The following is a 22,255-nucleotide window of genomic DNA, read 5'->3' as shown; positions in this document are numbered from 1 at the left end:
GCTAACTTTAAAGAAAAACTAATCTGTTTTGATGCCCCCCATTAAAATTCTTTTAAATGATAGAACCCGGTGATGTTATGTCTTAAAAACAACAAAACATTTTCTGTCAATCCACAGCTTGCAACGCCATTCCTACCACAATTCACGGAGCTTTAAAATTGCTAAATTGATCAATTAAAATGTTCTTACAAGAAGAAGAAAGGAGTATTTTATTTATTTAAGTTTACAAAAGTCGAAAATATGTGACCTTTCTAACCTTAATATGGCCTTACTAAGGTAAGAAAGATCACATTAAGGTAAGAAAGAAAATAATCTAACCTTTCTTACCTTAATATGGCCTTACTAAAGTAAGAAAGTTCAAATTAATGTAAGAAAGAAAAGAATGTGACCTTTCTTTTCTAAGGTAAGAAAGGCTATATTAAGGTGACTTTATTCACTTAATTAAATTAACTTAAGTATTACAATTGAGGATTCTCCGAGCAACTAGCGTCATTGATTCCTTGTGTATCGGTGCATAGTCGGGAAATACGTCAAATGCACGCCCAACAAATTTCTCACATGAGAACGGGTCGCTTCTAAGTTACGTTCATGAGTTCAAAAGTTCGGCTGTGGAAGATTTATCGGCGTCTGTGATTCCTCCATGGTCTCTTCAAGACTTTACTCCTTCCTCTCCCCAAATAGACCTTCCACACAGCATCCCCAGAGATTACATAGGCCAGAGGGAAATTATTTTTTCCGGGCCTCCTGTGTGAATTTAAGTTATTCATTTATTGAAAGCCTGTAGAACTTTTACAGACATAAAACAAAATAATGTAGAAATTTAATACCTAAGTACATAATATAATAAATATCATTAGATAAGATAAATCCTTTTCATGTTACTTTATAGTAACATGTAAAAGAAAAGTTTAAAAAATACATACAATTATTTTCTTACTTTTCTTATTGTGACCTTGCTTACCTTAATGTGACTTACTTACCTTGATATGACCTTACTTACCTTAAGGTGACTTACTTTCCTTAATGTGACCTTAATTACCTTAATGTGACCTTATATTACAATTACTTGTCATCAATCGAACATTCTAATTTAGGTTGTGGGTCTGTCTGTGAGCGATTGTAAATTTGTTTTGAATTTAAGTATCATTTTCAAAATTGGAACTGATTGTGTCGAGAACTTAGACGAGCAACAAGATAGGTACTTATCTTTGTATATTTTTAATACTTTAATCGAAATGTGTATTTCCTTGGTTTCGTTTTCTTGAATTGTGATTTTCAAGGGTCTTTTCTTTTTCTTTTTCAAGAAAGCGTTATTAGTAACTAATTAAATTTACTAACATAATAGTGATTTTTTACAGGTCTGCTCAGGTTTATTATAAATTTTAAATTAAAAACAGTTTTTATTTATTTCAGTTTTTTGGTTGCGTTTCCGCCTACATCGTTATCATTCTGCAATTCGACTTCTCGGACTACTCCAGCAACCAAACCACCCCCGAGATGGTCAAATACAATGGCACTAAACATTGAATACCAGATAACTTGCATTTCCACAGGAGTACTAAAAAACACACACAGCTAACATAGCGCAACTAACCAATAATGGGATCGCTGAAGAGATGAACTGTCGAAAATGTTTTGTGGTTGTATGTGTCCTCGAAGTATCTAAGCTCACCTTAATTCTACAGAAATTAATCAAACCTTTTCAAATATCGCTGTTCTTTCTTGAGAAAAAAAAACTTGTATTAGCTTAGTAGTCAAAGGTTATATCAGTTTTCATTCAAATCCGCATAGATCTCTAAGCATTATCTTTTGTCCAGTTAGAGGAAAAAAAGGACGGCTTCCACGGTTAAGTCCCTTGATTCTTGGCTACGAATCTGCAAGTCGCGTGTTCCTTATCCAGGCGTGCGTATGTAAATTTTATTTCATTAATGTTATGTCTCTGCTTTAATTGCAGATTTCTGTGTTGGGAACTCTTTGATAAAGTAAAAGGTTATTTTACTATAATTGTGTTTATTTACGTAACTATTAATAAGTCTGGATTTAGCTACACTGTTCATTACCCGAGGGTTGATAATTCTCTGTTTCTAGAAGCTTGTTGTCTGTCAATAAAACCCCACAGGCAATTGCGACATCCTCATAGCGATCCACTAGCGATAGCCTCAGAACAGAAATCTTCTAGTGAGGCGGGTTACTTTCATATTTGTAATATTGATCATGTTATTGCAATAAACGCCCGGATTTCCGGCAAATAATAAAAATAAAATAAATCTGTCGGACTCTGGAGTAAGCTTTATGACTGGTGCCATCTATCGCTTGAATACCCAACTTATTATCATACATCACAATTAATTTGTTTTATTTCACAATTTATTAATTACAAATAATATGTAGTGTATTTGCAATACGTTCCAGAGCGGCAGATATTTTCTGTATCGCCCCGCTGAAAAACCACCAATCAGAATCGAATCTTCACTTGAAATGGCTTTGATGGCTTGAACAGATCTCAATAACCAGGAATTTCCCTGCCTTCCTATTTGTCATCGCCTTACCTTCCCCACTATCATCAGCTTCACAACATACTCCAATTTGGGATGCCATAGTCTTACTGGCTCCAGACGGTTGGAAGCAATTGGTACTCTTTTGCGGTACTGACACAAAAAAGGTCAACTCCCTCCTAAACTCTCAGCACTTTTCTCCCCTGTTACGTCTCCACACTTTCTAATAGCGATGGCGTGATTCTTTCTAAGATTGATCCTCGTCAGGGACATAATCGTTGAGGATCGTGACGTACATCACGCAATCAGATTAAAATTTTCGAGGAAGTTCTAGAATTTATTTGCTACGTACAATATATAAATACTTGAGTGATTAAACTTGAAAGAATTTTTCAAGTTCTGCTATTATTTCAGTTCTGTCAAGCCGCTAGCCTACAATGATGCAATAACACAACTAGGATAGGACTTTGACAGAACCCGAAAATGAACGTTAATATTTGATGAAATGCTCAAATTCATCCACTAACGGCTGCGTGGCATTTTCAATATAATTTTTTTTTTAAAAGAAAGACAAACATTCCCGGGTTACGAATAACCTGAAAAATCTCCTACTACCACCTCAGTAAGCTGAAAATGTTGCTTGTGTTGTGATGGAGGACTTAGCCAGCCGAAGAATTGAACACACTACGCCTGGGTGGGACCCAAACGCGATGTCAGCTCGGCCACCGACCGGTCAATAAAACTCGGATATAAAAGTTAAATTTGGATTTCAGGCGAAAAACAAACCAAACTGATTTTTTATATCAAAAGGTATAGCAAATATCGAGTTTGGACATGAGGTACTTTATCTATTTGTGTTTGTAATTTTCATATACAAAACATTGAAGAATTCAATTTTTTCAATGATTTTAGATGCATCTTTGGTATTTTTTGTAAGTTTATTGTTATTATGAAAAAAAATATCATGCCCGCAATAATTTTAAATATAAATAATTTAAAAAACTAATTTGATGGGCTTAAATCTAAATTACAAACGACCAATTTATGTTGGAACACAAATTTGACGTACTCGTGCATAAATTTAAAATTTAGACCCAAAAGTCTTTTTTTGTGATCTTTTATTTTTTATTTCATATTTCGTGTGTTGTGCAATATATATTTTTTTGAATAAGTTGACTCTAAAATGATGATAAATTGACTTCTTTAGGAGTGTTTATTTTATAATTTAAAACACAAACAGGGTTCAGCAAAACAGACAGCGAAGTTTTGATGGGCCGGTACATCCAGTGTGGTGGGGGCAGGAACCTGGGAGGGGTCTTATAGTGTCGGGAGGGTCGTGCCGTTAGTCGGTCGGTCGGTCAGTCATTGCCATGTACTCCCCAAAAGTAAACGTGTGCGATTTTCAAATATGGGGTGATTAGGCCTTATTTTTTGAGGAGATCGGACGAACCGTGTCTGTCAACCCTCAAAGCTATGTTTGCATGTTGGAATTTTTTTTGATCCAAATTTGATTATTGATTTTTAAATAAGTCTGTTTGAATTTCACTTTTATTTTCGTGAATGAATGCAAATCTTGGAAGGGGAAATTAACCCACTTTCCGCCTTCTGATCGAGCTGAAACTCGGCCAATAGGCCCGTTGTTAATGACAAACCACTATATCAACTTGTTCGTGGCATACGTGGCAAACGTGATTGCACACACGTATACACACAGACACATTTTTCTGAAATTCGATTACATTACAAAAGTTAATATACGAAATAAATGTCGGCCCTACCCAGTAGGGATTTGGAGCAGTGTGGTTGAATCCGGTCACTCGAGAGGAAGGTTCAATCCTCAGTCGCATAATTTTAATTTATTACCAAAATATATATTGTCAACCCCTTGCATGTTTATTTGATTGTGGTCTTTAGTATTGTATGAAAACTTCAATATACACGTATTACATACGGACTTACTTATCTTATTAGAATTTACTATGTGTACCTTTATGTATTCTTAATGTGTAATCTCTGTAATAAATATGTTAGTGCATAGAAATAGTGTACAAACAAGGAATTATACAATGTTTCCAAAAAAATCCAATTTCTTCATTTTTTTTTTCGTGACTTTCCCCATTTAGTTAGTACCAAAAAATCCCATCAAACACTGTTTTCCTTTGAATGGTTTTATATAATATTACCTAAGTGTTATAATTGAACAAATTATGTAAAAGTATCCTTAATAATATTTTTATTACGAAATTCCTTGACCTGTCGCGTTTAACCGTTATAATGGCTAGATAACCCTTAGTGTTAGAATGTAACATAAGATAACCATCAACTTTCATATTATTATATTATTACAGAGCATCCACTGAAATAAAGGTCAACAAAAGAGATATACGACGCACAATATAATGCGCATTATGTGCCAGTAAAATTGCAAAAGCCATTGGGGATCCTGAAATACATTTGGTTTAATAACCCTACTATAAATGGCTTGAAATGTCGCTACCCGGTAATGTCACTTTTCTAATGAGCACAGCTCTGACCAGAATCAGCACATCTGGTGGGGGCAATACGGAAGTTGTTAGGAAATTTTATTTTTAAATCAAAATCATTTTCTCTGGTTTATTTTTCGACCAGCACGGCAGTAAGAGTTGTGGTTCTGAATTAAGAAATTGTGAATAGTCATATCAGGTTCTTCCCCGCATTCCTTTTCCACATATTTTTCCCCTCTCCACTACCTTCAGCCTCACAACATATCCCGATCGGGGATGCCATAGTCTCACTGGCTCCAGACGGTTGGGAGCAGTTGGGACTCTTGTGCGGTTGCACACAAAAACTAAAAAAAAAATAAATTAGACCTTGCAATTTTGTAAATACAGCGCTTTAAAGTAGTAAGAGTATGTTTTTTACCCCTTGAATTTGTTTATAGGCACAGTGGATGGACCGCTAAACATCTCTATTTATGCACGTTCCTTACTTTATTCACATTTATGAACCATCTCATACAAACTCTTATCGTATTTAATATGCTTCTTGATTAACTTAGATGTATTATTTGATTAACTTAGTTGTATAGTTTATGCCTCAAGAGTCTCTGACTTCTTCTTTTATTCACTTTCGTATGAATGTTTCTTCTTGTGAAATTGATCACCTTCTTCGCAATTAAACAACTTCTTTGAAAATCGACTTAATACTCTACTATAATGACGAGTGTAAAGGATAGCCAGGAAGATAATTTTCATTCTCTTATGCTCTAAGAATCTCTCACTGCTCCCCTTACCTCCTTGCTCACCGCAGACGGGCGAACATATTCATTAATAAAAAAAATTATTTCTGTGCCACTTAACTCGAACTACCATACTATTCTCCGGGCGCTCCTCTTTGTTTTGTGAGTTTTGTACCAACTTATATTTTACATGACAGTACCCAGCATCGTCTACAACGAGGCTGCCCAACCCCAGGCCCGCGGGCCTGGAACGAATTATAAGTGGCCCGCGTGAACCATTTTCAAAAAACCCGCCAATCCGCCAATTTGAAAAAGTGTCGCGGGCCCGCGGTAAAACAAACAATGCAGCTTGCGCGCGGTCACCAGTGTTGCCAACAAAGGCGATTTATCGCTATTTAGGCTACTCAGAACGAGAATCAGCGACGAAAAAATCTAACCTGTTGAACTTACTTTTTAAACAAAAATACACCGGTTTTTGATATAATATTTGCGTCCGAAATGGAATCTTGTAGCCACCACCCCCCCTCCATGGAATTCGAAAAATTGTTGTGGGGAATCACATATGATGTTTTTGGGTGTGCGGAATTTTTTTTTTCTCAGCGAAGTTCCGTAACAACCCCCCCCCATGGATTTTAAATATTTTGTGGGGAGCACTGATTTTGAATTTTTTTGTGGGGTTTTATAGAAGTATTCAGTGGCCCGCCAGTGATTCAAAATCGTCAATTTCGCCCAACTGTTAAAAAGGTTGGGCAGCCTTGGTCTATAAGTCTAAAAAGTATGATCCTTCAAGATGAAGAAAACTTCGCTATCCAAGGATATTTTCCTCGACTAGATTATAATATAATGGTAAGTGCGGTGTCCTTGAGGTTCGCCCCAAGCACAGAAGCAGATCTCTGAATGAATTGGTAAACCATGGCATTGTTCAGTACAGGAGGTAATAGTGTAAGTAAAGTGTTCACACGTTGAACAGAAATAACACGAGTGACAGTAACAATAGCAGGGGCGGATCTATGACTCAAAAGACAGTCAGCAACATGCAAAAAATCAATTACAACAGTGGCGCGGCTTTTTACATACAGAATAAATAATATTAATTAGGATTTGAGGCCAAAATACCTACGGGCACACTGAATTTCGTTGCACATTTTTAATGGCATAAGCAATGAAGAGGGCGAAAAGGGTGGAAAACTGTCACAAAGACTCGAAAAAGCAACGGAAGCGATTTTTTTTAACATTTTATCCCCAACTGAGAAATCGGTGTGTGGGAGAAATGAGTGGAATATAAATTATTACCCTGTATCGGATTCCCAACAGGCGTCGCGAGCTCAATCTAATGCTAGCTAAGCCTTCATCATTGTACGATGTAATTTTTTCCTTTTTAGTCCTGTCTCCTCAATTTGTATGGTTTGGGAACCTAGCCGGGGCTCCCTCCGACTTTGAGGCCCTATGATAAATTTCACATGTTAATTTCCGAACCCTGTGTTCTCAATGTGTACCATTGTCACAACATCCCCAACGCTGACATATTATGTCTTAAAAACTTTTTTCTTACCCCCCCCCCCCTCCCGAATTTTGAACCATAGGCGGGGGCCTCTCGGGCCTAGGCGGAAGCCCCTGGCAGACACGATAAATTTATTTCATACATAAATGTAACGTTCAGTCTTGCATGACAACCATATTATTGTTTTGATGTGTTATGTTTCCGTTTTAAAGTTTTTATTTATTTATTGACGGTGTGTACCTTATAAACAATAAATAATAATTTAAAGATTGTATTGCGCCATTTTATCTCGCTTTAAATGTTAGGTAAGTAGTGTGATTGCTCGGGGCTCCTGAAAGGTCCAGCAGGAGAGGGGAGCAATCAGCATTTGCTGAAATGCTGACCACTAGATCCACCCCTGGTAAACTAGTAGAACATTCAACAGAGCAATCCCAAAGGATTCCTGTTACGCCTTCCCACTGCCCAGTGGGTGGGCCCAGTGGGTTGGGGAGGATAATCCTTCACAGTGTGGGAAAACGGCAGGATGCACATGAACCATAGTGTTAAAATGATAGGTATAAGTCACATGGAAAATAAATCTACAATTAAAAAGAAAGGGCTGAATTAAATTATAATGACAAAATCAATCAAACGTTGATCTAGTTATTACAAAATAAGAAAGTTTGTAATGTTTCTATCATTGTATTAATAACATCAAGTGGAATTATGCAATCGTTCTCAGTTATTTGTTAAATCATAAAAGCTACGAAAATTTACACCAAAAAATATAAATTTGAATATTTAAATGAATCAATTATGTTTATATTTTCCTATAAAGAAATTTCCTGTAAAAAGAATCAAATATAATCTATAAATCACCAGTTTTACACAATATGTAACACATTCCTTTATTTTTATTAAACAATTCACAGTTATCATATCAGTCAGGGCACTAAAAATAGGAAGAAAAAACACAAAAAATAATTGCAAAACACTGGAAAAAACACCAAACATTAAATGGCATAAATATAATGTGTTAGAAAACTTATTTGACAAAAAATAGTTCTTGACAAGAAATTTCAACTGAGGCGCAAGACAGTTAAACGGATTAAATAAATCAATAAAATGATAACCTGCTTAAAAATTAAGTTTTTTTTCTATGATGGGTACAACTATTTTAAAATGCCATTTAAAACATAAAACAATAATAATTGGTTTAACTGAGTATTGAACCTTCCTACCCAGAAACTGGAGTCAACAACTTTACCAAATGCCGATCGGGTAGGACCGGCATCTATTTCGTATATTAACCGCTGTAATTTCATCCATGAAGAATGCATTGTCATCGACAACAAGTCTATCTGCTGAGTTTCGGCTCGATTGAATGTCTGGAAATGGGTTATTTCCTCCATGATTTGCATTTATTACCGAAAACAAAAGTTAAAAGTCATGATCACAGTACTTTCTAATCAGTTTAACTCACCAATGGTATATCATATGCAAAAGTAAATAGATACACCTACCAACATTCAGTTTATATACCTATTCTGCATTTAAATTGGTTGACTCTATCAGTACAGATGAGACAGATAAGTGACACAAAATATATTAGAAAACAAGGATGACACTGTTATAAATTCGAATGTAGTAGGTCTCTCTCTCACATCCCAGCTGCTAGCTAGTTAAGTCGAGTCCGTAATCTTGTACTCGGTTCGGTAAACACATTGAACCGACTCTGATTGAAAGACTAACTGATCATACGAAATATCATACACAAATAACCTTAACAGGAATACAACAATTGTTGAAAATGCAATATAATGTAAAAACGCTTGATGGGTTTGCCAGCTCTTCAAAATTCAAGGCCGCCGAGATAATAGAAAATGCATTTCAGGATGGGATTGCAGCAAGTTTCCAAGGGTAATCTCATCTGTTTAAATGAGGCGGAGAATGGTCGGCACTGCTTACGCTTCACGCTGCGTTTAATCCTTGCGAATGACAAGGCCAGAAAAACTTACTCTGGATGTTGACGGGATGGAGATTAGAGGGTGGGAATGGGGATGGATAAAAATGCATTTAATTTTAACGCCGGTAATTAAATTCTACGGAGCGTGGAATATCGACGCACGTGTTGCTACAACTTGACAACTTGATAGTTAAATTTCTTCCAGAAGGGCTTAATGGATCTGATGATATAAAATGATAGAGGACATTAAATGCAGTGAATTACGTAATCTAGATGCTTTTTAGCAGCAAGCAATAAAATTACGTTATATAGAGTGGAAATGTTTTCAGTGTCTCTTTTTTTTATGTGGACACCGCACAAGAGTACAAACTGGACGACCAGTAGGATTACGGCATCCCCAATCGGAATATATTGTTGAGAAGCTGGGATGGGAAGGAGATAGATAAAAGGAAGGTTGAGAAGTTCTGCTGGAAGACATTATGTAAATACCGTATGAGAGTCTGGAGCCAGTGAGACTATAGCAATCCCAATCGGAGTACTTTATGATGTTGAAGAAAGTGAGGAGGGGAGGGCGATGTAGCCGAGGAAGGTGAAGAAGTATTCCGCTTTTCAGATCTAGGCTTAAAACAACGTTTCATTTCTGAATGGTGATCTTTGAAAATGTCGGTACAGAGAGTATTTTCCACTCAAGAACGTGCTACAAATATTGTTTTTATATTATTTTTAATAAATTAATTTATTTTGAAACAACACAATATCAATTAATAATATGTATTCGAGTACGCCGGGATTGCAAAGAGGCTGTCTTCTGTTTTAAAGCCAAGACTAAATATTAATGAGAAAGTCTAACTACCCACTAATACGCAGCTACTTTCCCACCATCATCGTCTTTTAAACTTCAATTCTACTTTTAATAATCCCAAACTGTTAACCCTTTCACACCCGCATTATTATTTCCACATATATGAAATATGTAATGCTTGATAATACCGCAGAAAATTATTTAAAAATTTTGCTATTAAAATATTTTTTTTTAGAAATTATTCTTTGTTCATTTGGATTAGCATTGGACGTCAGAGGGTATTTTTAAAATAGTATTTAAGGTAAAATAAACATAACGCAAAAGTAATACAAATAACTGTTTCATGTCAAAAATACACATTTTTAATGTAGTGATAATCTCTAAGGTACAAACAAATAACATTTTAACTTAAATTCATTCAGAAATAAAGAAATAATCTAGGATAATAAATCTTTAAAAATTCGCCACACTAGTCGAAAACATGTCCGTTACTACCAGTGTTAATTTGAATGAACATTGAAGTTCATTTACAATATTAGTTGCGCGTGAGGTTTAAAATTGAATAGCCTTAAATGTGTACCCTTCACCCCCCTTTGCCCCTTGTCCCCTTTCCTTGATCCGGGCCCAGAGACAAGGAGTATAGTTATCAGTTGTTATCGTTGCATCTTACCCGCGAACATTTCGTGTCATATTGAAACCCGCATATGTTTGAACTCGGCCGTGACTATTTTGGAGCACAATCGTCCAGTGAAACGGTTTTACCCGCCGCAGTGAATTTCACTGTGTTTTTTGTTTTGTGTTAAGTGTTAATGTTAATTGTATGCAAACTGATAAGAGAACAGAACCAGCGGCTTAAGGAGAACGAGACCAGGGTAAGTCTTTGGCCTTTCCTACTCATTTTCCTCTTGCAAAACACTAAGGCAATTCAATTCGTTTTTATTTGTCTTAGTCTATATCGCATCCGCATTACCGCAACCCCCCCGCACAATTGCGTACGAAGGATTTCCGCACAACCATCAAATTGGTCCAATTTCGAACCGGGTTATATTGTATTACTTTCGTTCGCAATTGCAATCTATAATCATTATTTGTACCAAAATCATGGCATTTGCATTATAAATGGGTTAAAATTTAGTCCGTCAAATAGTTATATTAAAAAAGAATTACATTTAATTCCTCGTTGCAAATTATAGGTTGACAATAATTTAATCGTGTATGTAGGTACCTGGTTTAACGCAAGGAATCGTATTGTGTAAGTAGGTACTTGTATTCAATACTGAATTCTAATAATACGAGTACATACTTCGCTAGCGTTAAGTACGTAGGTATGTATTAACGACCGCTAATAATAGTTGGTAAACAAGAATAATAATAATTCAGTTGTTATTGAGTTTAATTTGGAAACACTTATCAGAATAATTGTTTACTTTAATCAATTACGCTAGCGTTAATTAAATTATAGCGTTATTTAAATTATAATTAATTATTTGGGTTAATTATTTATTGCTAAATACATACTGGCTACTAAAGAAAAAAAGTTGAAACTACTGACGGCTCAGCGAGATGCGTTAGATGCACGTCTTACTAAGTTATTTGAACTATCAAATAAAATTTCCGACTTGAGTATTCTAGAGGAGTTTCTTTCGTTAATTGAAACTCTAGACTTGACTAGAAGTAAGTATGAGGACATATCTCAACAAATAAATATATTAAATTTGGAAATCGATTCAAACTTTGAACCTGATTTTGAAAAATGGTTCAAGTTCGACGATATGTACGGACATATCAAAAGAAAAATATCATTAAATCGGGAAAACACTTCGCGGGTGGTTAGTAAACAGAAAAAATGTAGTGTAAAACTCCCACCGATTGAATTGGCATATTTCGATGGGGAAATAAAAAATTGGCCCATATTTTATTCAAGTTTTATTAACACCGTACACAATAACGATACACTTTCGAATTCAGAAAAGTTATATTATTTGTTGGGAAAAATTAGTAACCGTGTTAAATCAACGTTCGCCGGGATCATTTTATCGCCGGAAAATTACGAAATTATTTTTAACTCGTTGATCGATAAATATAACGACAAAAGAGTAATATCTTCTGCATACATCGATCAAATTTTGGATTTTAAATCCTTTGCTGTTGCAAATATTAATAATCTGGAATCCTTCATTGATCATTTTGCGTCAGCTGTGGCAGCCGTTAAAAATGTAAATTTAGATAATTTGTGTGACTTTATTTTCTTACACATTGCATTGAAAAAACTTGATATGGACTCGGTGAAAGGATTCGAAACATACAATAGGGAAAATGAATTCCCCTCGTTTGAAGACTTGGTGAAATTTGTTCGGGAACAAGTTAAGATCTTGCAAAGAACCGGTTCTTCAAGAAAATCGGTGGAAAATAAAAGTGAAACGTCAAAACGGTCACAAAAATCGACGCATGCCTATATGAGCGCTGGTAGTGAGGAAAATCGTCAGCCTATTAAATGTTTACTTTGCAATAATTTATCGCATGGAAATTTGTTTAAATGTTCAGAATTTAAAAAATTGACTGTAAGGGAACGGTTCAATTTTATCAAAAGAAAGGGATTCTGTTTTAGATGCCTTAGTGATAGACATAAGGCTAGGGCTTGCAATTCAAATCAAAATTGTCATAAGTGTAATGACAGGTTTCATCATACAATGTTACATTTTGAAGAACAGGGTGCATCACACAAGGGGCAGTCAGACTCTCAAAATGCCCAAAGAATTGAAAACCAGAAAGCTGATCAATCGAATGATCCAAAACCGGGCTGCTCCAATTCTGATGTAGCTTTGTGTACTTTTTCAACTGTTCGATCTCATAGTCTAAAGACTCATTGTACTGTATTGCTGGCTACCGCACGAGTGGGAATAATAGACGCACAGGGAAATGAACATCTCGTTAGGTGTTTATTGGACAGCGCATCTCAGAGCAATTTTATTACTCGGGATTGTTGTAGAAAATTAGGATTTTTTGAATATCAACGCCCGTCTTGTTCCACCGTTAAGGGTATTGGAGGATCGTCTAAGCCCATTACAGGCTCCATACAGACCGAAATTTACTCTCGTTTCAATCGAGCAATAAATTATAACATTACTTCATTGATTGTGAATAAAGTTACAGAGCGCTTACCTACCGCCAAAGTTGATGTACCTTCATTGTCATATTTGAATGACTTACCGTTGGCGGATGAGTCATATGGAGAACCAGGAGAAATTGACATGTTGCTAGGAGCCCAGCTCTTCCCGCATCTCCTGTTGTCAAAAAGGGTTCAAGACCCTTTTCAGAGGCATAATCTGCATGCTTTAGAAACAGTTCTAGGATACGTTATTTTGGGATCAGCACCAACTCGGGTTGAGGATAATGTTAGCGTATCTTGTTGTGCCATGCTAGAAGAACCAGATGATATTTGTCTCAAAAGATTTTGGGAATTAGAAGAGGTAAACGTACCGTCTATTAAAAGTCCTGAAGATCGTGAATGTGAGGAAATATATCAAAGAACAACCACAAGAGATCCTGAAAATGGAAGATATATAGTAACTTTGCCATTTAAAGGGGATGTTTCAACCCTTGGGGATTCATTTGCAATGGCAAAGAAACGTTTTTTATGTCTTGAACGTAAATTGGAAGCCTCTCCAAAATTAAGAGAAGCTTATAATAATATTATCAATGAATATTTAGAGAAGGATTATTTGACTCTCAGCACTTCAAATGAAGGAAATGAGATGCCTTCATACATAATTCCGCACCATGGAGTTGTACGAGAGGATAAAATCACGACCAGTTTGAGAATAGTCCTGGACGCTAGCGCAAAAACAAGCACTTCCGTGTCATTGAATAATATTTTATATAGTGGGGAAAATTTACAGGGAAATTTATTTAATATAATTATGATTTTTCGTGTATTCCCAATAGCTCTTTCAGCTGATATACGCAAAATGTTTTTGTGTATAGGAGTGAAAGATAGTGATCGGAGATATCAACGAATCTTGTATCGCTTCTCGCCCAGCGAAGATATTAAAACTTATGAGTTTAACCGCGTTTGTTTTGGTCTTACATCCAGCCCATTTCAAGCTTTACGCACTATCAGGCAATTGGCCTCCGATGAAGGAGAAGCTTTTCCTGAGGCTAAGAAAATTATTGAAGAATTTTTATATATGGATGATTTTGTATATAGTATGGAAACTGAAGAGGGTGCAAATGAAACGTCCTCTCAGTTAATCGCATTATTGAAGACTGGCCAATTTGACCTTGTCAAGTGGACCAGCAATTCGCAAAATGTTCTGGAATCTATTCCAGATTCGCATCGCTTATCAGCGATAAAGGAATTTGATGAAGTAAGCATGCATAAAATATTGGGCTTATACTGGTCACCAAATTCCGATTTATTCTCGTTCGTCACTTCTACACCTAAAACAGGTTGTACAAAACGAAATATATTGTCTTGTGTCGCAAAAATATGGGATATTATGGGCTTCATCGCGCCTGTCGTTTTATATGCCAAGCTTTTAATTAAACAATTGTGGCTACACAAATGCGATTGGGATGATGAGCCTCCCGACGATATTGTAAGGATATGGACGCAATTCTGTGAGGAACTTTCCTCACTGAATAGAATACAAATTCCGCGTCATACTGGCATCACGTCCAGTAGCATCGTAACCATTGTTGGTTTCGCAGATGCCAGCGAAAAGGCATATGGAGGTATAGTGTATTTCCATGTCCAAAATCATGAAGCAATTTCAGTACATGTTGCTTGTGCAAAATCGAAGGTTTCTCCTGTGAAAATTGTTTCTCTCGCACGATTAGAACTTTGCGCTGCATTAATACTTGCAAAATTAATGCATAACGTAATAGAAACCTTAGAAAAACGCTTGAAAATTGAAAATATATACGCATTTACTGATTCCACTGTAGCACTTTGTTGGATTCAGTCTTCTCCGCACCGTTGGGGGACATTCGTGGCTAATAGAGTTGCTAAAATTCAATCTGAATTATCAGCTACCTGTTTTAATCATATCGCAGGCACAGATAATCCCGCTGATTGTCTGTCACGAGGGCTTACCCCCAATCAGATTTTAGATCACCCGCTATGGTTTCATGGCCCACCGTGGATGAAATTTAGGCCTGAACGGTGGCCCATTACCACATTTGATGTCAACATGGTCACAGAACCACCCGAACAGAAGTCTATTTCGTTAGTAATGACTTCTGGTTTAGAAGAATATGATATTCTAACCCTGTCAAAGCGCTTTTCCTCGTGGAATAAATTATTACGATGTTTGGTTTACGTATTTCGTTTTCTTAAGGTGTTGCCATATCGAAAATATATAAGTGGGTCAGATTTAGAGTTCGTTGAGCTTAAAATATTGCGCGAAATACAACGAGCGTACTTTCCCGGGGAATTGATAAATCTACAACAAGGAAAGACGTGTAAACCCGTATTTCAACGTTTGAGACCGTTCTTGAATGACGGAATCATAAGGTTGGGAGGTCGTTTAGTTAATTCGGATTTAAATTATGATCAAAGCACCCCATAGTTCTCCCGCGAAAGGATCACGTTTTAAATTTGTTGGTTGATCATTATCATAAAATTCATTGTCACTCGGGTCCCGCATTATTAATGTCTATTTTGAGGCAAAAATATTGGATACTGTCAGCCCGTAGTTTAATTCGAAATCGAGTACATAAATGCAATTCGTGTTTTCGGCTACGCCCTAAAACAATTGCACCTTTAATGGCGGATCATAGAGATTGTCGTGTCATTCAGTCTATAAAACCATTTACGCATGTGGGTATAGACTTTGCCGGGCCTTTAAGGGTAACCGTATCACGCAGACGTGGAATTCGTTCTCAAAAGGCGTATATTTGCTTATTTGTGTGTTTGACAACAAGAGCTATACACCTTGAATTGGCATCAAGTTTGAGCACCGAATGTTTTCTGAACGCATTCAAACGATTTCTTTCTAGGCGTGGTCCTGTGTCAAATTTATACTCAGACAACGGAACTAATTTTGTAGGAGCCAAGAGAAAATTGAATGAATTGCACGCATTTTCGTCATCTTCACATTTTGGTGAAGAATTCGCAAGTATTTTGGCCAATAATAGAATAAGCTGGCATTTGAATGCGCCAATAGCACCCCACTTTGGTGGAAATTGGGAATCCAATATTAAAAGTATGAAGACTCATACTAGAGTCGGGCCATGTCAAGAGTCAGAATAATAGAAGAGTATGTATGAGACGATGTATGAATGTGAATGAGGCAAGAAGTGTGTGCCAAGACCGAGTTGTTTGGCGGTCCGTCCTCTCTGCCTACCCCTGCGGGGAAACGGCGTGATGGTTAGTTAGTTAGTTAGTTAGTTAAGACTCATCTTTTTCGGGTAATAGGAGATCAGATTCTATCGTTTGAAGAGGCAACTACAGTACTTGCACAAGTAGAAACCATTCTGAATACGAGGCCATTGTGTAGAACGCTCTCTTCAGACCCCTCCGAGCCCCTTGCGTTAACGCCAGCTCACTTCTTGACGACAACTCCCTTAAAAAACCTGCCCGCCATGGAAATCCAGAAGGATAATTTAAACCTTCTATCGCGTCATGATTTACTCGATAAATTAATTCAATCATTCTGGAAGCGATGGAGATTAGATTACTTGCATACTTTGCAAGTACGTCCAAAATGGAATACTCCTACTAATCCAGTAAAGGTCGGCTTAGTAGTAATAGTGGGAACTGAAAACGCCCCACCATTACATTGGCCGTTAGCTATTATTGATGAAGTTTTCCCCGCAAAAGATGGAGTAATTCGTGTTGCTCGTGTCAGAACAGTGCTGGGATCTTACATTCGCCCAGTAATACGGCTATACCCTTTGCCAACTCAATAGTAGTCTAGTAGCATTAGGTTTAGTCAATGTAGGTTAGGAAATTTAGGATAACTGTAGGTTATGTTAATTTGTTTATATGATAAATGCCATGACAATGCGGTTTTAAAAGGGGTGATTTCGCACCCTTTCAAGGCGGGGGGGATAGTTGCGCGTGAGGTTTAAAATTGAATAGCCTTAAATGTGTACCCTTCACCCCCCTTTGCCCCTTGTCCCCTTTCCTTGATCCGGGCCCAGAGACAAGGAGTATAGTTATCAGTTGTTATCGTTGCATCTTACCCGCGAACATTTCGTGTCATATTGAAACCCGCATATGTTTGAACTCGGCCGTGACTATTTTGGAGCACAATCGTCCAGTGAAACGGTTTTACCCGCCGCAGTGAATTTCACTGTGTTTTTTGTTTTGTGTTAAGTGTTAATGTTAATTGTATGCAAACTGATAAGAGAACAGAACCAGCGGCTTAAGGAGAACGAGACCAGGGTAAGTCTTTGGCCTTTCCTACTCATTTTCCTCTTGCAAAACACTAAGGCAATTCAATTCGTTTTTATTTGTCTTAGTCTATATCGCATCCGCATCACCGCAACCCCCCCGCACAATTGCGTACGAAGGATTTCCGCACAACCAAATATTCTGGCAAAAGATTGTGAACAGTGAATTGAACTTATGTTATTACTATAGAATACATCTTAATTCGTTAAAATATTTGTAATTCGTGTCGAAAATATTGATATCTCACCTTAAATTAAGTAATCAATGACGGCGGAAATTCGATAAAACTCACAAGCAGCAGACGTCAAAATATTTATCGTTTTTGTAGCGGGGATAAGGATTTCAACCGAGCGAAAAAAATAGACACCCTAGAAAAAATTACAAGCTATAAAAAAACAAAAACATGACTTTTCTAAATTGCTACCATAACGGTAAAAAAATCACAAAGTTCATGTTAATTTGAATTAACACTGGGGCTGAAAGGGTTAAGGGGGGTTGGAATTATTTAATTAATTAAAGAAACGGTGTGAGGGAGATTCGTAAGAACAATTGCGAAGTTAGTTATTTTAAATTATCTTAATTACGAATTTGTTTTTTGATTGAATAAATGTATGAATAAAATGGAATGTCGGAAGTAAGAATTAACCTACCTCCTGACATTCGATTGAGCAGAAACTCTAGCAGATAGACTCGTTGTCGATGATAATGCATTCTTTTAACTTTTTGTGGCATACACACATGCGGGCACATAAGAATTTTTTGGAATTGGATTTTTTTTTTAATTTACAGCAATTAATATACAAAATAAAAGTCGGTACTATCCATTTAGGATTTGGCTTACTGGGAAGGAAGGTTCTGATGGTTTCACCTCTTCCTTGCACTCCATAAATGCTGGCGTCCCACAGGGATCGGTTCTGTCTCCGACTTTGTTTTTGTTGCACATCAATGACCTTTTGACATGTGCACCGATTCATTGTTACGCGGATGACAGTACAGTTCATGATAGCTTTTTGTTTGACAAGCCCCCAAAGGGCACACAAACTCCAACGGCTCGGAGAGCTTTGAAGCAGCGAATGGACGGTTATCTCGAGAGTATTTCCTCCTGGGGTAAAAATAATCTCGTCGAATTTAATGTTTCAAAGACCCAATCCTGTCTGATTACGTCTAAAAGGGATCCAAATGATAATCTAGTCTCCTTCAACGGAAGCAATCTTCCGAACAGGCCTTCCATTGATATGCTTGGTGTAACTTTAAGTGACCAGCTCAGGTACGGGGGCTCCATCGAAGCCAGAGTAAAGTTGGCCTCTCAGAAGCTGGGCGTACTGTACGGGGCCCGCAAATACTTTAATAGTACACAACTGCTGACCCTGTACAAATCGCAAGTGCGCCCTACTGTCGAATTTGGCAGCCATATCTGGTCCGGAGCCCTTAAATACCTGAAAAAAACCCTCGACTCTGTGCAAAAACAGGCGGTCCGTTTGATAGATTCCCCAATCTTAACAAACGGACTGCAATCTTTAGAGCACAGGCGTCAGGTAGGTATGCTGTCCTTGTTCTATCGGTATTACAATGCAAGATGCTCTGGGGAACTAGCGTCATTGATCCCTTCGGCACCGGTGCGTAATCGGGATACACGCCAAACGCGCGCCCAATATTTGTACACGGTTGACATTTGTCACATGAGAATGGGTCGCTTCTACGATTCGTTCTTAAGTTCAACAGCTCGGCTGTGGAACGAACTGCCGGCCTCTGTGTTTCCTCCCTCCTACAACATGGGACTCTTCAAGACCCATGTTCACTCCTTCCTCTCCACAAAAAGACCCTCCACACAGCATCCCCAAAGATGACATAGGCCCTGAGGGAAATTATTTTCTTCAGGACCTCCTGTGTGGAGTTAATATAAAAAAAAAAATTTTAAAAATCAATTGAAAAATTTCCTTGGTCAAACCAAAAAACTTTGAAATTGGCTACTTGCCGGCCTAAAAGAGGCGCAACTAGTATAGGCAGAATATTGAAAATAGACGTGTTGTAGTAAAAAAACTTTATATTGGTTGATTTTATCTTTCACTGGTAATTATTACGTTTTCATAATAAAACAGCGGGTTAACTAATCAAGAAGTGAAAAATTGCCTTTTTTCTTCCTCCTCAGACGTGTATTGCTGATATACTCACTCCAATTACCCGGGTGAACCCGACTCTTGTACTCCTCTCACACCTCCGCTGCTCGGGGCCCTGTGAAACCTGATATTACGGGCGCATACGAAACTTCATCAGTACCAATTCCCAAGGAAAACATGGCATGATCAGGCGAACCGGATACTCGAGTCGAGCCATGTCAAGAGTTGGAATAACAGAAGAGTACGTTTCGGACGATGCGTGAAAGTGAATGAACCGAGGAGTGTGTGCTACACGGAGAAAAATGAGTACGTCTTGTTTTATCACTATACTGTTAAAAATGTGACTGCATAATAGTTTCCTGATAAAATGTTTATTATTCAGAATATATCTGAACAGGTGTTCGATGCAGGTCCAAAAAAATATACGGACGATAAGAGAAATTATTATAATTTTTAACACGTTTTCCGACATCCTTATAACATATTCGTGCTGTACTATTATTTACTATACTACACAGTCCCGGTTTCACAAGAAAACGAATAATTTGACCATATTTTTAATAAATCAATAATATTTCATTTCAGTAAGTTTTATCCGCGTAAGACCGAGTTGTTTAGCGGTCCCTCTTCTCTGCACACCCCTGCGGTGAAACGGCGTGGTGTTAGTTATTTATCCAATTCCTATTTGAACCAGCTTTGAGTTTCTAGCTCCATGGACACAATATTAAAAATACCTACAAAGTTTTCATACAGGTTTTCCACTTTTCATAAAAATTTCTGAGATATACTGTACAGGAAAGAAGGTGAATCTACATTAATGTAGAAGTAAAAAAGGTAAATAACTTCTTTAAAAATTATGTTTTTTCCATACAAACAATTCAACTTTTTCACCTGATCGTGGCATTGGAGTTAATCAATGGATCAAGTTATTCAGATTTTTTACTTATTTTCTCATCCTCTAACGTTAAATCACCTCCCCAAGGTAGTGCAATATACCTACCCCCAGATTCTTTCAATAATATAGTAAAATATAATACATTTTTACTATATTATTACAGAAATATAGTAAAATATTATAAAATAAAATTAAAAAGAGGTTTTATTATTATTTTTTCCATGCTCTGTAATTAATCCGGCGCACTAGATCTGATTCAAAAAATTTCGATTTGTAGCATTTTTTTGGTGACCAGATTCGAGTACTTCCACACCTTCCCTTTCCTCGTCTTCTTCCTCTCCCCACAATACCATCAGCCTCAACAATATCCCTCGATTGGGGATGCCATAGTCTCACTGGTTCCAGACAGTTTGGAGAATTGACTTTTGTGAAGTATTCACATTTAAAAAGAGTATTCTGTAATAATTAGTATCAAAATTTCACTTGCACTAGTCGCCATTTTGCTCAAGGTCGGCCTTGCCCTTACCCGCCTGCTTATATATTCAGTTGCTTTTTTATATTAAATATATTATAATGTATTTTTTACAAATCAGAAGAGAAGCATTCACAAAAAGAGGCAAAAATATGTCTCACTCAGCTCAACTATGAAAACTATCACAAACTCTTCATGTTCGTATTTCAACCCTAAGAGACACATAAATTTAAATGCATGTAGATTAAATAGGTTGACACCATATAATATAATTATTTTAATAAGTCTGACCCGGTTCATAATTTTAAATGAGCGAGTGCATAGTGGAAAAGCTTTCACATAATAAGTTCACATTACCCCATTCTAATTAGCCAAGTTTCCCACCACTCTCAGTGCTTTGTATTTATGACTTTTACGTTCTTATATTTCTCCTCTCTGAGCTAGATTATTCTGAGATTTCATGTGCGTATTAAAGTTATCACGTAATAAAATGCAGGCGGGAGGATGATATAACACCCGATAAAATGTAATAATCTTTTTGGCAATTTAATTGCTCTCTTTGTGTTGAGGAATCTGACGTCACTGCATTGTCCAGATATAAAACGTAACTAGGTATCTTAAAATATATTCCGAAAAAAATCATAATCTATGCCTACAGTAAGTTACATCCATGCAGGAAGGCAAGATGATCGTTAACTTACAAAACCAATGTATTTTGTTCAGTTTTTAAATCAGGTAGGTTCCATTAAAGTAAAGCTGTAGGTGTATCATATTGTGTTGAATTCCGCTATATTGGATGGCGTCCTTAGTCGAGAAAGAGAAGCAGAGGTCGCCTTCAGATGGGTTACACTAACGATTTGAAGATAACGGGAGAGAATAGGCAAGTTTGTAACCAAAATTGAATGCCAAAAGGCTCGTGAAGAAGAATACAAAGTTATAAATTTTTAAATAGATCTTGTAGCACCTAATTCTAATTTTCTTTGCGTCTTTTTCCAATCGATTGTAAATGTTTGCCTAAAATGTTTACCGACATTTTGCGAATTTCTCTTTGCCATTGAAGTGAACTTGAGTAATCCTATGCAAAATCTTCGGGAATAGGGGTTAGTTTTTACTAGTTATTACGATTGATAAAGGCGGCCATGTGACCATGTGGGTTAATTTTTCTCATCAATTATATTTTAGTTCTCTGTAAATACGCACTGATGAAGTTTAGCTTCTTTTGATATTTAATGGCGATGACAATCACTGCATTTCAGCTTTTATATGGATGGAGAAAACATACTGATATATGTAATATTGTTAATTTATTAAAAATCTGGTCAAATTATTCGTTTTTTTTGTTAAAAACGAAACTGGAGGCCTATAACTAATGAATTCACAAATTTCACAATAAACTATCAATAAAGCACGAA

Source organism: Hesperophylax consimilis, chromosome 13 (genome assembly GCF_061612785.1).
Source record: "Hesperophylax consimilis isolate HC1 chromosome 13, BYU_Hcon_1.0, whole genome shotgun sequence".
Classification (NCBI taxonomy): Eukaryota; Metazoa; Arthropoda; class Insecta; order Trichoptera; family Limnephilidae; genus Hesperophylax; species Hesperophylax consimilis.
Note: the sequence above shows the minus strand (reverse complement) of the source record.